At 38.0% G+C, this 17,329-nt stretch overlaps 1 protein-coding gene and 1 pseudogene across 4 annotated transcripts in view; one reads left to right on the forward strand and one right to left on the reverse strand.

Moving 5' to 3' along the window:
• Window positions 1-17,329, reverse strand: part of BTBD9 (BTB domain containing 9) — a 540,815-nt gene that overhangs the window by 242,253 nt on the left and 281,233 nt on the right. The gene's annotated exons all lie outside the window — the stretch shown is intronic.
• LOC143684589 (actin-related protein 2/3 complex subunit 1A pseudogene) lies at window positions 11,053-12,614 on the forward strand (annotated as a pseudogene).

Genomic DNA, 17,329 nt, shown 5'->3' on the forward strand with positions numbered 1-17,329 from the left:
TCCCCCTAGAACTGTGAGTCCCCCAAGTCGGGGTGGCCGGCACCCCTCTCCCACAGGTTACTTCCTAGAGGGGAAAGGAAAGAGACTTAACCAGCAGCAGGGGCTGAGCTCTACCAAGCTCCAATTGTGGAATTAATTAACAAATACTGACTACTAAAAATAAGCCCCCAGAGCAGCTGACTCTAGAGTAAAAGCTGAGGTTGCTGGGTTTTGCCCCAGCGCAGAGGGGGCAGAGCTGATGGAAAAAGAAAAAAGAAAAAAAAAAAGGATTTTTGGATCTGATAGCACACAATACTTGAAAGGGTCTGGTCTGTGAAGAAAAGGAGGGTGCACATAGGACCTAAGATCCAAAGAGCAACATACCAATTTAAGCTCTTGATTGACAAACCCGAGGAATGGGGGTCCCACTCTGAAAAGGATTTTTCTTTTTCTTTTTTGTGGCTGTGTTTCTATGGTTGACTCTTTGGATACAGCTGCAGGGTTTCTCAGGCTCCAACTGCCTGAAGAATAGGCAAAATTAAGCTTGTTTCAGTGTTTGTCTGGAGCTTGTGCGTTCCAGGAGAGGGGTGAGGCCCAGCACAGAAGGAATCCCTTCCTCAAGGAATTCAGACCCCAGAGTTTGGAAAAGTAAAGAGATTAAAGCCAGCCTACAACCTCTCCCCTGTCTCCACCACACTCCCAGCAGGGAGAGTCTGCTAAAGTTAAAGGTACCGCATCATCTTATGCTGGTGGGATGCGGAGGAAGACAAGTGCCACATACTGGGCAGGTTAGGAAAAATGCAGAGTCCAGAGGCTTCATAGAAAAGTCTTAAACCAGCTGGGTCTCACCCTCTGGGAAAACTGACACAGGTGACTCTTTCCCCCTTATAGGAGGCCAGTTTGGTATGGGAAAATCTGGCTGGGATCTATAATACCTAAGTAGACCTCCTGAGGTGGGGGGAAAAAAGGCACCATACAGGGAGGGCAAGGAACAAGAAAACAAAATCTGAAAAATTCTGATCTGTTAAACAAAACCTAAGCTAGAGGTCTAGAATAAGATAAACTGAATGTCAAAGAACAGATAGACAAGAAAGTCATCCAGCAAGAAAATCCTAGGTAAAAATAGTGAAAACTATCTCCATAATAAACTAATTAAGGTAATTAAATGGCTAGACACCAGCAAAAAATAACAAATCATACAAGGAAAACTGAGGATATGGCCCAGTCAAAGGAAGAAACCAACAATTCAAATGAGATATAGGAGCTGAAACAATTAATTCAGAATGTTCAAACAGACGTGGAAAACCTCATCAAAAATCAAATCAATGAATTGAGGGAGGATATAAAGAAGGCAAGGAATGAACAAAAAGAAGAAATCAAAAGTCTGAAACAACAAATCACAGAACTTATGGGAATGAAAGGCACAGTTGAAGAGATAAGACAAACAATGGAAACCTACAATGTTAGATTTCAAGAGGCAGAAGATAGGGTTAGTGAATTGGAGGACAGGACATCTGAAATCTGACAAGAAAAAGAAATTTAGGGAAAAGAATGGAAAAATATGAGCAGGGACTCATGGAATTGAACGACAACATGAAGCACACGAATTGTTGTGTGTTTCCCCAAAGGAGAAGAGAAAAGAAAAGGAGGAGAAAAACTAATGGAGGAAATTATCACTGGAATTTTCCCAACTCTTACAAAAGACTTAAAATTACAGATCCAAGAAGTGCAGTGTGCTCCAAAGAGAACAGATCCAAAAAGAAGTACTCCAAGACACTAATCAGAATGTCAGATGTCAAAAAGAAAGAAAGAATCTAGAAAGCAGCAAGAGAAAAGCAATTCATGTACAAGGAAAGTCCAATAAGACTATATGTAGATTTCTCAGCAGTAACCACGGAGGTGAGAAGACAATGGTACAATATATTTAAGTTACTAAGAGAAAAACTGCCAACCAAGAATTCTATATCCAGCAAAACTGTCCTTCAAAAATGAGGGGGAAATTAAAATATTTTCAGACAAAAAAATCACTGAGAGAATTTGTGACCAAGAGACTGGCTTTGCAAGAAATACTAAAGGGAGCACTAGAGACAGATAGGAAAAGACAGGCGAGAGAGGTGTGGAGAAGAGTGTAGAAATGAAAACTATCAGTAAAGGTAAACAGAAGAAAAATTAGATATGACATATAAAATCCAAAAGGCAAAATGGTAGAAGAAACTACTGCCTCTACAATAATAACACTAAATGTTAATGGATTTAACTCTCCAATCAAAAGACATAGACTGGCAGAATGGATTAAAAAACAGGACCCTTCTATAAGCTGTCTAAAAGAAACAAATCTTAGACTGAAGGATAAATATAGGTTGAAAATGAAAGGTTGGGAAAAGATATTTCATGCAAATAACAATCAGAATAGAGCAGAGTTGCTATACTAATATTCACAAATTAGACTTCAAATGTAAAACAGTTAAAAGAGACAAAGAAGGACACTATGTACTAATAAAAGGAACAATTCAACAAGAAGACATAACAATCATAAATATTTATGCACCAAGTCAGAATGCTCCAAAATACATGAGGTAAACACTGAAAAAAGAAATAGGTACATCTACTATAATAGCTGGAGACTTCAATTCCCTACTCTCATCAATGTACAGAACATCTACACAAAGGATCAATAAAGAAACAGAGAATTTGAATAATACAATAAATGAGTCAGACTTAACAGACATTTATAGAACATTACACCCCACAACAGCAGGATACATTTTCTCAAGCGCTCATGGATCATTCTCAAGGATAGACCATATGCTGGGTCACAAAGCAAGTCTCAATAAATATAAAAAAACTGAAATCATTTAAAAAAACAAACACTTTCTCAAATGAGCTGAGACTCAGCATCAAGGGGCTGAGAAAAACCCTAGAATGAGCTGAGAATTAACATCAAGGGATTGAGAGAACCTTCTCGACCAAAAGGGGGAAGAGTGAAAGAGACAAAGTGTCAATGGCTGAGAGATTCCAAACAGAGTCGAGAAGTTATCCTGGAGGTTATTTTTATGCATTAAGTAGATATCATCTTCTTGTTCAAGATGTAGTGGAGAGGCTGGAGGGAACTGCTTGAAAATGTAGAGCTGTGTTCCTGTCATCACGTTTCTTGATGATGACTGAACAATGATATAGTTCTCACAATGAGACTCTGTGAATGTGAAAACCTTGTGTCTGATGCTCCTTTTATCTACCATATCAACAAAAGAGTAGAACATATGGAATAAAAATAAATAATAGGGGAAACAAACATTAAAATAAATTTAGTTTGAAATGCTAGTGGTAAATGAAAGCAAGGGGTAAGGGATATGGTATGTGTAACTTTTTTCTCTATTATCGTTTCATTTCTTTTTCTGTTGTCTTTTTATTTCTTTTTCTAAATTGATGCAAATGTTCAAAGAAATGATGAATATGCAACTATTATATACTAAGAATTACTGATTATATATGTAGAATGAATGATATTGTTTTGTTTGTTGTTAATCTTTTTTAATTAATAAAAAAAGAAATTGGAAAAAAGATGATCCTTGTTTTAAGTAAAAAAAAAAAAAAAAAAAACACTTTCTCAAATCATAAAGGAATAAAATTGGAAATCAATAATAGGCAGGAGCCAGAAAGTTCACAAGTATATGGAAGCTCAACAACATACTCTTAAACAATCAGTGGGTCAAGGAAGAAATTACAAGGGAAATCAGTAAATAACTCAAAACAAATGAAAATGAAAACACAACATATCAAAACTTATGGGATGCAGCAAAGGCAGTACCAAGAGGGAAATTTATTGCCCTAAAATGCCTATATCGAAAAAGAAGAAAGAGCAAAAATTTGAGGAATTAACAGTCCACTTGGAAGAACTAGAGAAAGAACAGCAAACTAACCCCAAAGCAAGAAAAAGGAAGGAAATACGGAAGATTATAACAGAAATAAATGAAATTGAGAATATAAAAAAAATTGAGAAATCAACAAAACCAGAAGCTGGCTCTATGAGAAAATCAATAAGATTGACAGACTCTTAGTGAGATTGATAAAAAGAAGGAGAGAGAGGATGCAAATAAATAAAATCAGAAATGGAAGAGGAGACATAACCACTGACCCCACAGAAATAAAGGAGGTAATGAGAGGATACTGTGAACAACTTTATTATAAACCCAACAATGTAGATGAAATGGACAACTTCCTAGAAAGGCACAAACAACCAACGTTGACTTAAGAACAAACAGATGACCTCAACAAACCAATCACAAGTAAAAAAACTGAATTAGTCATTAAGAAGCTCTCCAAAAAGAAAAGTCTAGGACCAGATGACTTCACATGTGAATTCTACCAAACATTCAAGAAATAATTGGTACCAATCCTGTTCAAACTCTTCAAAAAAATTGAAAAGGAAGGAAGGCTACCTTACTCATTCTATGAAGCCAAAATCACCCTCATACCAAAGCCACACAAAGATACTACAAGAAAAGAAAACTACAGACCAATCTCTCTAATGAATATACACACAAAAATCCTCAACAAAATTCTTGCAAATCAAATCCAGCAGCACATTAAAAGAATTATACACCACGACCAAGTAGGATTCATCCCAGGTATGCAAGAATGTCATTAATGTAATACACCATATCAACAAATCAAAGCAGAAAAATCACATGATCATCTCAATTGATGCAGAAAAGGCATTTGACAAAATTCAACATTCTTTTCTGTTGAAAACGCTTCAAAGGATAGGAATAGAAGGTAACTTCCTCAACATGATAAAGGAATATATGAAAAATCCATAGCTAACATCATCCTAAATGGGGAAAAACTGAAAATTTCCCCCCTAAGACAAGGAACAAGACAAGGATGTCCACTATCACCACTGTTATTCAACATTGTGTTGGAAGTTCTAGCCAGAGCAATTAGACCAAAAAAAAAAAGAAAAAAGAAATACAAGGCATAAAAATTGGAAAAGAAGAAGTAAAACTCTCCCTGTTTGCAGATGATATACTGTATGTTGAAAACCCTGAAAAATCCATGGTAAAACTACTAGAGCTAATAAATGAGTACAGCAAAATGACAGGTTACAAGATCAACACTCAAAAGTCTGTAGTGTTTCTATACACTAGTAATGACTGAGGGGGAAGTCAAGAAAAAAATTCCATTTACAATTGCAACCAAAAGAATAAAATATTTAGAAATAAATTTAACTAAAGATACAAAAAACTTATACAAAGAAAACTATAAGAAATTGCTAAAAAGAAATCATGGAATACCTAAATAAATGGAAGGGCATACTGTGTTCATGGATTGGAAGACTGAATATAGTTAAAATGTTAATTCTCACTGATTATATATGTAGAATGGAATGATTATATGTTAAGCATGTTTGTGTTTCTTTCTTATAATTTTTTTTAATTTTAAAAATTAATAAAAAATTAATTAACTTAAAAAAAGTTAATTCTACCTAAATTGATTTACAGGTTCAATGTAATACCAATTAAAATCCCCAAAATGTAATTTTCAGTAATACAAAAACCAATAACCAAATTTATCTGGAATGGCAGGGTGTTCCAAATAGCTAAAAATATCCTAGGAAAGAAAAATGAAGTCGGAGGTCTCACGCTACCTGACTTTAAGGCGTATTACGATGCTACAGCGGTTAAAACAGAATGGTACTGGCATAAAGACAGATATACTGACCAATGCAATCAAATAGAGTGTTCAGATATAGACCCTCTCATCTATGGGCAATAGATCTTTGATAAGGCAGTCAAGCCAACTCACCTAGGACTCAATAGTCTCTTCAATAAATGGTGCCTAGAGAACTGGATATCCACATGCAAAAGAATGAAAGAGGATACATATCTCACAACCTATACAAAAATTAACTCAAAATGGATCAAAGTCCTAAACATTAGATCTAAGACCATAAAACTTTTAGAAGAAAATAGAAGGAAATGTCTTATAAATCTTATAATAGGAGGCAGTTTCCTAGACTTACACCCAATGCATGAGCATCGAAAAAATAAATAAATAAATGGGAACTCCTCAAAATGAAAACACTTTTGAGCATCAAAGAACTTCATCAAGAAAGTAAAAACAACCAGGAATTTTCCTTAAAATGAGTTTTCTCAGCTGGGAAACAAATGTACACTCTTGCACTTCTTCCCTTCTTACTCCCTGCTGTCTAGAATTCTGTCATGTCAGCTGGAGTTCCAGCAGCCATCTTGGCAAGGAGATATTCTTGATAATAGAAGCTCTGTACTCCAACAGGCAGGAAGAAAGATAAGAGAAGCCTGGATTTTCTTATCTTCATTGACTCACCATATCAAGCCTTGGCTGCCTATATTCACCTTTTTTTTTAGAAGAAAATAAATTCTTGTGTGTTTAAGCTATTAGAGTTTTCTGTTATGTGTAACCAAACCTAATTCTGATACAGTATCCTTCTTATATAGTCTCATAAAATCTCATATTTTCATCATAATACTTACCATACTGTATCATAATTGCATGTTTACTTGTCTGCTTCCACAACTAAACTTTAATTTTAGAGAGAGCAGCACTGTGTTCATTTTATTTGCTGTTGAGTTTACAGTGGCTGGCATGTAGCAGGTACTAAATAAATACTTGTACAATGAATGACTACTTCTCAATGTGGTGATTTGAAGCTGTATATACCTCAGGAAAACATGTTTTTGAATTTAATCCATTCCTGTGGGTGCTGACCCATTGTAAGTAAATGATCTTTAGTTGAGGTGTTACTAAAGTTAAGAAGGTGTGACCCACCTCAATCAGGGATGGGTGTTAATCTTATTACTGGAGTCCTTTACAAGTGGAGTGAAATTCAGGCAGACACATGATGGAATAAAAGTAGTGTGATAATAAAGAAAGCCACAGGAAGCAAGAAGCTGAACATCGATGGAATTTATTTATTTATTTTTTTTATATAGCTCAGATGCAGCTTCCATCAATGGAATTTGAAAAATAAGAAAGGAGACCAAAAACATTGCCACGGTGCCTTGCTGTGTGACAAGCAATACAACTAAAGATCACCAGCAGCGAGCCCCAGAATGCTAGTCTTCAGGAAGAAAGCAACCCCCTGATGATGCCTTGACTGGACTTCCTATTAGCCTTAAAACCAAAAGCTAATAATTTCCATAGTTTAAGCCAACCCATAGCATGGTATTTTCTTGAGCAACATAAGAAACTAAAACACTAAGCCAGAAAAATAAGAAAGAACAAAAGATAAATTGAGGTGTGGCAATCAATGCATCTAGACATTCCTGTTTGGTTCACAGGATTGCCTGAAGACAGAATAATACAGTCCATGTGAAAAAAACTGTGTAGATTATTAAGTGTTTTATAAACATGTGAATTATTACCAGAAAAGTGAGAAAAACCACGATTATGTCCCCTAGTTACACCAAATTTTGCAAGTGTTCAAAAATTATTTTTTCCTTTAGGCTTCTCTTTGTCATGGAACTGCTGTAAATCTTTTTACCTCTCTCCCAAAGCATTCCATCCAATTCCTGACCCATTCATTCTCAGAGGTGATCCTTCCCCCTACTCATTCAGAAAATGGAGGCTATCTGACATAACCTCTTCTAATCCATGAACACATTTTTGCTTAAAGATCGCTTTGAAATTAAAATTTCCAAAGGAGGAAGAGAATCATGATGTACAAAGTAAAATGATCAACCCATACAAGAGCCTAGAATTAGAGACTGGAAAATATTTCCATGTTACTCATTGTGCTGGTTTGAAAGGATGTATGTCCCCTAGAAAAGCCATGTTTTAATCAAAACCCTATTTAGTAAAGACAGGATAATCCCCATTCAATACTTATGTTTGAATCTGTAATTAGATCACCTCCCCGGAGATGTAACCCAATCAAGAGTGGTTGTTAAGCTGTATTAGGTGATGACATGTCTCCACCCATTTGGGTGGGTCTTGATTCGTTTCTGAAGTCCTATAAAAGAGGAAACATTTTGGAGAATGAGAGAGATTTCTGAGGGAGCAGAGAATGACACAGTCACAAGAAGCAGAGTGCTTACCAGCCAGTGACCTTTGGAGATGAAGAAGGAAAACGCCTCCTGGGGAGCTTCATGAAAGGAAGCCAAGAGAGAAAGCTAGTAGATGATGCCGTGTTCACCATGTGCCCTTCCAGCCGAGAGAGAAACCCTGACCCTGTTCGCCACGTGCCTTCTCACTTGAGAGAAAGACCCTGAACTTTCTTTGCCTTCTTGAACCAAGGTATCTTTCCTTGAATGCCTTTGACTGGACATTTCTATAACCTTGTTGTAACTGGGACATTTTCTCGGCCTTAGAACTGTAAACTAGCAACTTATCACATTTCCCTTTTTAAAAGCCATTCCGTTTCTGTTATATTGCATTCCAGCAGCTAGCAAACTAGAACACTCATCTATTGCCTGACTTCCAGGGTAAAACTATTATGAATCATTAAAAAAAAAAGGCAGTACTTGAGGTACTGCCTTTTTTTTTTAATGGGTTAAAAGATCTGGGTTTAACTCAACCCCACAAAGAATAGGTCAAGTCTACTTAAAATTTAGGCCTAAGAGTCACCCCCAAGAGAGTCTCTTTTGTTGCTCAGATGTGGCCCCTCTCTCCAGCCAACAAGACCAGCAGTCTCACCACCCTCCCCCTCTCTGCGTGGGACATGAACCCCAGGGGTGTGGACCTTCCTGGCAACGTGGGACAGAGAACCTGGAATGAGCTGAGACTCAGCATCAAGGGACTGAGAAAAACCCTAGAATGAGCTGAGAATTAACATCAAGGGATTGAGAGAAACTTCTCAACCAAAAGAGGGAAGAGTAAAATGAGACAAAGTGTCAATGGCTGAGAGATTCCAAACAGAGTTGAGAGGTTATCCTGGAGGTTATTCTTACACATTAAGTAGATATCACCTTGTTGTTCAAGATGTAGTGGAGAGGCTGGAGGGAATTGTCTGAAAATGTAGTGCTGTGTTCCAGTCACCATGTTTCTTGATGATGATTAAACAATGATATAGCTTTCACAATGAGACTCTGTGAATGTGAAAACCTTATGTCTGATGCTCCTTTTAGCTACTATATCAACAGAAGAGTAGAACATATGGAATAAAAATAAATAATAGGGGGAAAAAATGTTAAAATAAATTCAGTTTGAAATGCTAGTGGTAAATGAAAGCTAGGGGTAAGGGGTATGGTATGTATAGTCTTTTTTTCCTCTATTATCATTTTATTTCTTTTTCTGTTGTCTTTTTATTTCTTTTTCTAAATTGATGCAAATGTACTAAGAAATGATGAATATGCAACTATGTGATGATATTAAGAATTACTTGAATTTGTCCAACTTCCGGAGAAGATGGCGGCTTAGCAAGACACGTGGATCTTAGTTTCTTCTCCAGGACAGCTACTAGGGGAGCAGAAACGATACAGAACAGCTCCCAAAGCAACAACAGAGAAAAAAAAGACAGCGTACCCCATCCTGCAACGGCTGGCTGGCTGAGAGAAGCCGCTCGGGTGAGATCACCGAGGCGCGCGGGCTTCACCGGGCGGGGCGACAAACGGCCGAGGTCACTCCCTTCTCCCTTCCTGGGCCGGCTGGGAGAATTGGACAGGCGGTCCCCTCAAACCGTGGGGGCTGGCGCCCACATCACGTGCGGCCCCCCGGACCAACTGAGAGAATTGGATGGGAAATTCCTAGGCCACGGAGAACGGTGACGGGTGGGGGAGGCCCCTTCCAAACCCGTGACTCCCCGGGAACGTGCACTCTCCCGGGCGGGCCGCTGCGGCTGGCGCCCTCCCGCCATGCTTGTCGCCCCAGGCCGACTAGGAAATTCGGACGGGCGCTTTCCTGGGCTGCGGTGGCCAGCAACCCTGCCCGCGTTCGGACCCTGGGCCGGCTCGCACTCTTCCAAGCTGCTTCGGCTAGCGAAACTCCCGGACGGCGAGAGTTTTCCAAAGTTAAAGGTCCCACAGCACCTTTTACTGGTGGGACCCGCAGACAAACGTGTGCCACGAGCGCCACCTACTGGGCAGGATAAGAAAAACAGAACCCAGAGATTTCACAGAAAAATCTTCCAAACTTTTGGATCCAATACCCAGGGAAATCTGTCTAAATGTGCAGACGCCAACAGAAGATAACGGATCATGCTCAAATAATTGAAAACATGGCCCAGTCAAAGGAACAAACCAATAGTTCAAATGAGATACAGGAGCTGAGACAACTAATGCTGAATATACGAACAGAAATGGAAAACTTCTTCAAAAACGAAATCGATAAATTGAGGGAGGACATGAAGAAGACATGGGCTGAACATAAAGAAGAAATAGAAAAACTGAAAAAACAAATCACAGAACTTATGGAAGTGAAGGACAAAGTAGAAACGATAGAAAAAACAATGGATACCTACAATGATAGATTCAAAGAGACAGAAGATAGAATTAGTGATTTGGAGGATGGAACACCTGAATTTCAAAAACAAACAGAAACTATCGGGAAAAGAATGGAAAAATTTGAACAGGGTATCAGGGAACTCAAGGACAATATGAAGCGCACAAATATACGTGTTGTGGGTGTCCCAGAAGGAAAAGAGAAGGGAAAAGGAGGAGAAAAACTAATGGAAGAAATTTTCACTGAAAATTTCCCAACTCTTATGAAAGACCTAAAATTACAGATCCAAGAAGTGCAGGGCACCCCAAAGAGATTAGACCCAAATAGGCGTTCTCCAAGACACTTACTAGTTAGAATGTCAGAGGTCAAAGAGAAAGAGAGGATCTTGAAAGCAGCAAGAGAAAAACAATCCATCACATACAAGGGAAACCCAATAAGACTATGTGTAGATTTCTCAGCAGAAACCATGGAGGCTAGAAGACAGTGGGATGATATATTTAAAATACTAAAAGTGAAAAACTGCCAACCAAGACTCCTATATCCAGCAAAATTGACCTTCAACAATGAGGGAGAAATTAAAACATTCTCAGACAAAAAGTCACTGAGAGAATCTGTGACCAAGAGACCAGCTCTGCAAGAAATACTAAAGAGGCGCCGGAGCCTGTTCGCGTCGACTGACCAGAGTCCGCGAATTTTCCGCTCCGCGGCCGTCCAGACTACCCCGACCTCAGCTTTCTACCCTTTGAAAACACTGAGAATAATGTCTCTGCATCAGTTTTTACTAGAGCCAATCACTTGTCATGCATGGAACAGGGATCGTACCCAAATTGCCCTTAGTCCCAATAACCACGAAGTCCACATCTATAAGAAAAACGGGAGCCAGTGGGTGAAAGCTCATGAACTCAAAGAGCACAATGGACATATCACAGGTATTGACTGGGCCCCCAAGAGCGACCGTATCGTCACTTGTGGGGCAGATCGCAATGCCTATGTCTGGAGTCAGAAAGACGGTATCTGGAAGCCAACCCTGGTGATCCTGAGAATTAATCGTGCAGCCACTTTTGTGAAGTGGTCCCCACTTGAAAACAAATTTGCTGTGGGAAGTGGAGCGCGACTCATTTCTGTTTGTTACTTCGAGTCTGAAAATGACTGGTGGGTAAGCAAGCACATTAAAAAGCCTATTCGTTCCACAGTCCTCAGCTTGGATTGGCATCCCAATAATGTTTTGCTGGCAGCAGGATCTTGTGACTTCAAATGCAGAGTGTTCTCTGCCTACATTAAAGAAGTGGATGAAAAGCCAGCCAGTACGCCATGGGGCAGCAAGATGCCTTTTGGCCAGCTGATGTCAGAGTTTGGTGGCAGTGGCACTGGTGGCTGGGTCCATGGGGTCAGCTTCTCTGCCAGTGGGAGCCGCCTCGCCTGGGTCAGCCATGACAGCATTGTGTCTGTTGCTGATGCCTCAAAAAGTGTGCAGGTTTCAACTCTGAAAACGGAGTTCCTGCCACTCCTAAGTGCATCGTTTATCTCTGAGAATAGCGTTGTAGCTGCTGGCCATGACTGCTGCCCAATGCTCTTTAACTACGATGACCGCGGTTGCTTGACCTTCGTCTCCAAATTAGACCTTCCAAAACAGAGCATCCAGCGTAACATGTCGGCCATGGAACGCTTCCGCAACATGGACAAGAGGGCCACAACTGAGGACCGCAATACAGCCTTGGAGACTCTTCACCAGAATAGCATCACTCAAGTGTCTATATATGAGGTGGACAAGCAAGACTGTCGCAAATTTTGCACTACTGGCATCGATGGAGCCATGACAATTTGGGATTTCAAGACTTTAGAGTCTTCTATCCAGGGCCTTCGAATAATGTGAAGCTGAGTGAACCTCCAGGATCTAGCATGACAGACTGCGACTGACAATAGCTCTGCCGTTTGCATGATGGGGAGGAAAGCCAGCCGCCGAAAAACACTGAGAACATAGTGTTCAAATATCATTTGTGTGTTTGTTTGAATATAATTGATGAACGTGTTGGTTTTTTAAAAGAAGCAGTAGCTTTTTTTTATGCTGTTTTCATTCCATTCTTGACCAAAGCTTCTCTTTAATCAATTTATTATGGAAAATTGTTACACTAACTTAAAGAAAGGGGTGGGGAGGTATGTAAATTGTCTGCTAGAAATTAAAATAAAATAATAAATGTATTTTTGGTTTGTTTCCTTAAAAAAAAAAAAAAAAGAAATACTAAAGAGAGCACTAGAGTCAGAACAGAAAAGACAGAAGAGAGAGGTATGGAGAACAGTGTAGAAAGAAGGAAAGTCAGATAAGATATATATAATACAAAAGACAAAATGGTAGAGGAAAATATTATCCAAACAGTAATAACACTAAATGTTAATGGACCGAATTCCCCAATCAAAAGGCATAGAATGGCAAAATGGATTAAAAAACCGGATCCTTCTATATGCTGTCTACAGGAAACACATCTTAGACCCAAAGATAAACATAGGTTGAAAGTGAAAGGTTGGGAAAAGATATTTCATGCAAATAACAACCAGAAAATAGTAGGAGTGGCTATACTAATATCCAACAAGTTAGACTTCAAATGTAAAACAGTTCAAAGAGACAAAGAAGGACACTATATACTAATAAAAGGAACAATTAAACAAGAAGACATAACAATCATAAATATTTACGCACCGAACCAGAATGCCCCAAAATACGTGAGGAATACACTGCAAACACTGAAAAGGGAAATAAACACATAAACCATAATAGTTGGAGACTTCAATTCCCCACTCTCATCAATGGACAGAACATCTAGACAGAGGATCAATAAAGAAATAGAGAATCTGAATATTACTATAAAGGAGTCAGACTTAACAGACATTTATAGGACATTAAATCCCACAACAGCAGGATACACCTTTTTCTCAAGTGCTCATGGATCATTCTCAAAGATAGACCATATGCTGGGTCACAAAGCAAGTCTTAACAAATTTAAAAAGATTGAAATCACACACAACACTTTCTCGGATCATAAAGGAATGAAGTTGGAAATCAATAATAGGCGGAATGCCAGAAAATTCACAAATACGTTGAGGCTCAACAACACACTCTCAAACAATGAGTGGGTCAAAGAAGAAATTGCAAGAGAAATTAGTAAATACCTCGAGGCGAATGAAAACGAAAACACAACATATCAAAACTTATGGGATGCAGCAAAGGCAGTGCTAAGAGGGAAATTTATTGCCCTAAATGCCTATATCAGAAAAGAAGAAAAGGCAAAAATGCAGGAATTAACTGTTCACTTGGAAGAACTGGAGAAAGAACAGCAAACTAATCCCAAAGCAAGAAAAAGGAAAGAAATAACAAAGATCAGAGCAGAAATAAATGAAATTGAGAGAATGAAAATAATTGAGAAAATCAATAAGACCAGAAGTTGGTTCTATGAGAAAATCAATAAGATTGATGGGCCCTTATCAAGATTGACAAAAGGAAGAAGAGAGAGGATGCAAATAAATAAGATCAGAAATGGAAGAGGAGACATAACTACTGACCTCACAGAAATAAAGGAGGTAATAACAGGATACTATGAACAACTTTACGCTAATAGATATAACAATTTAGATGAAATGGACGGGTTCCTGGAAAGACATGAACAACCAACTTTGACTCAAGAAGACATAGATGACCTCAACAAACCAATCACAAGTAAAAAAATTGAATTAGTCATTCAAAATCTTCCTAAAAAGAAAAGTTTAGGACCAGATGGCTTCACATGTGAATTCTACCAAACGTTCCAGATAGAATTAGTACCAATTCTCCTCAAACTCTTCAAAAAAATCGAATTGGAGGGAAAACTACCTAATTCATTCTATGAAGCCAACATCACCCTCATACCAAAACCAGGCAAAGATATTACAAAAAAAGAAAACTACAGACCAATCTCTCTAATGAATATAGATGCAAAAATCCTCAACAAAATTCTAGCAAATCGTATCCAACAACACATTAAAAGAATTATACATCATGACCAAGTAGGATTCATCCCAGGTATGCAAGGATGGTTCAACATAAGAAAATCAATTAATGTAATACACCATATCAACAAATCAAAGCAGAAAAATCACATGATCATCTCAATTGATGCAGAGAAGGCATTTGACAAGATTCAACATCCTTTCCTGTTGAAAACACTTCAAAAGATAGGAATACAAGGGAACTTCCTTAAAATGATAGAGGGAATATGTGAAAAACCCACAGCTAATATCATCCTCAATGGGGAAAAATTGAAAACGTTCCCCCTAAGATCAGGAACAAGACAAGGATGTCCACTATCACCACTATTATTCAACATTGTGTTGGAGGTTCTAGCCAGAGTAATTAGACAAGAAAAAGAAATACAAGGCATCAAAATTGGAAAGGAAGAAGTAAAACTATCACTGTTTGCAGACGATATGATACTATACTTCGAAAACCCGGAAAAATCCACAACAAAACTACTAGAGCTAATAAATGAGTACAGCAAAGTAGCAGGTTACAAGATCACCATTCAAAAATCTGTAGCATTTCTATACACTAGTAATGAACAAGCTGAGGGGGAAATCAAGAAACGAATCCTATTTACAATTGCAACTAAAAGAATAAAATACCTAGGAATAAATTTAACTAAAGAGACAAAAAACCTATATAAAGAAAACTACAAAAAACTGTTAAAAGAAATCACAGAAGACCTAAATAGATGGAAGGGCATACCGTGTTCATGGATTGGAAGACTAAATATAGTTAAGATGTCAATCCTACCTAAATTGATTTACAGATTCAATGCAATACCAATCAAATTCCCAACAACTTATTTTTCAGAAATAGAAAAACCAATAAGCAAATTTATCTGGAAGGGCAGGGTGCCCCGAATTGCTAAAAACATCTTGAGGAAAAAAAAACGAAGCTGGAGGTCTCGCGCTGCCTGACTTTAAGGCATATTATGAAGCCACAGTGGTCAAAACAGCATGGTATTGGCATAAAGATAGATATATCGACCAATGGAATTGAATAGAGTGTTCAGATATAGACCCTCTCATCTATGGACATTTGATCTTTGATAAGGCAGTCAAGCCAACTCACCTGGGACAGAACAGTCTCTTCAATAAATGGTGCCTAGAGAACTGGATATCCATATGCAAAAGAATGAAAGAAGACCCGTATCTCACACCCTATACAAAAATTAACTCAAAATGGATCAAAGATCTAAACATTAGGTCTAAGACCATAAAAGAGTTAGAGGAAAATGTTGGGAGATATCTTATGGCTCTTACAACTGGAGGCAGTTTTATGGACCTTAAACCTAAAGCAAGAACACTGAAGAAGGAAATAAATAAATGGGAGCTCCTCAAAATTAAACACTTTTGTGCATCAAAGAACTTCATCAAGAAAGTAGAAAGACAGCCTACACAATGGGAGACAATATTTGGAAATGACATATCAGATAAAGGTCTAGTATCCAGAATTTATAAAGAGATTGTTCATCTCAACAACAAAAAGACAGCCAACCCAATTACAAAATGGGAAAAAGACTTGAACAGACACCTCTCAGAAGAGGAAATACAAATGGCCAAAAGGCACATGAAGAGATGCTCAATGTCCCTGGCCATTAGAGAAATGCAAATCAAAACCACAATGAGATATCATCTCACACCCACCAGAATGGCCATTATCAACAAAACAGAAAATGACAAGTGCTGGAGAGGATGCGGAGAAAGAGGCACACTTATCCACTGTTCGTGGGAATGTCAAATGGTGCAACCACTGTGGAAGGCGGTTTGGCGGTTCCTCAAAAAGCTGAATATAGAATTGCCATACGACCCAGCAATACCATTGCTGGGTATCTACTCAAAGGACTTAAGGGCAAAGACACAAACGGACATTTGCACACCAATGTTTATAGCAGCGTTATTTACAATTGCAAAGAGATGGAAACAGCCGAAATCTCCATCAACAGAAGAGTGGCTAAACAAACTGTGGTATATACATACGATGGAATACTATGCAGCTTTAAGACAGGATAAACTTATGAAGCATGTAATAACATGGATGGACCTAGAGAACATTATGCTGAGTGAATCCAGCCAAAAACTAAAGGACAAATACTGTATGGTTCCACTGATGTGAACAGACATTCGAGAATAAATTTGGAATATGTCATTGGTAACAGAGTCCAGCAGGAGGTAGAAACAGGGTAAGATAATGGGTAATTGGAGTTGAAGGGATACAGACGGTGTAACAGGACTAGATACAAAAACTCGAAAATGGACAGCACAATAATACCTAATCGTAAAGTAATCATGTTAAAACACTGAATGAAGCTGCATCTGAGCTATAGGTTTTTGTTTTGTTTTGTTTTGATTTTACTATTATTACTTTTATTTTTTTCTCTATATTAACATTCTATATCTTTTTCGGTTATGTTGCTAGTTCTTCTAAACCGATGCAAATGTACTAAGAAATGATGATCATGCATCTGTGTGATGATGTTAAGAATTACTGATTGCATATGTAGAATGGTATGATTTCTAAATGTTGGGTTAATTTCTTTTTTTCCATTAATTAAAAAAAAAAAAAGAGAAGGGGTAATTGGAGCTGAAGGGATACAGACTGTACAACGGGACTGGATATAAAAACTCAGAAATGGACAGCACAATACTACCCAATTGTAATGCAATTATGTTAAAACACTGAATGAAGCTGCATGTGAGGTATAGGCTTTTTTGTTTTTTTTTTTTTCTTTTTTTCTTTCTATTATTGTTTTAATCCTTATTCTGTTGTCTTTTTATTTCTTTTTCTAAATCGATGCAAATGTACTAAGAAATTATGAATATGCAACTATGTGATGTTATTAAGAATTACTGATTGTACATGTAGAATGGAATGATTTCTAAT

The sequence above is a fragment of the Tamandua tetradactyla genome, chromosome 5, assembly GCF_023851605.1.
Source record: "Tamandua tetradactyla isolate mTamTet1 chromosome 5, mTamTet1.pri, whole genome shotgun sequence".
In the NCBI taxonomy this organism is placed as follows: Eukaryota; Metazoa; Chordata; class Mammalia; order Pilosa; family Myrmecophagidae; genus Tamandua; species Tamandua tetradactyla.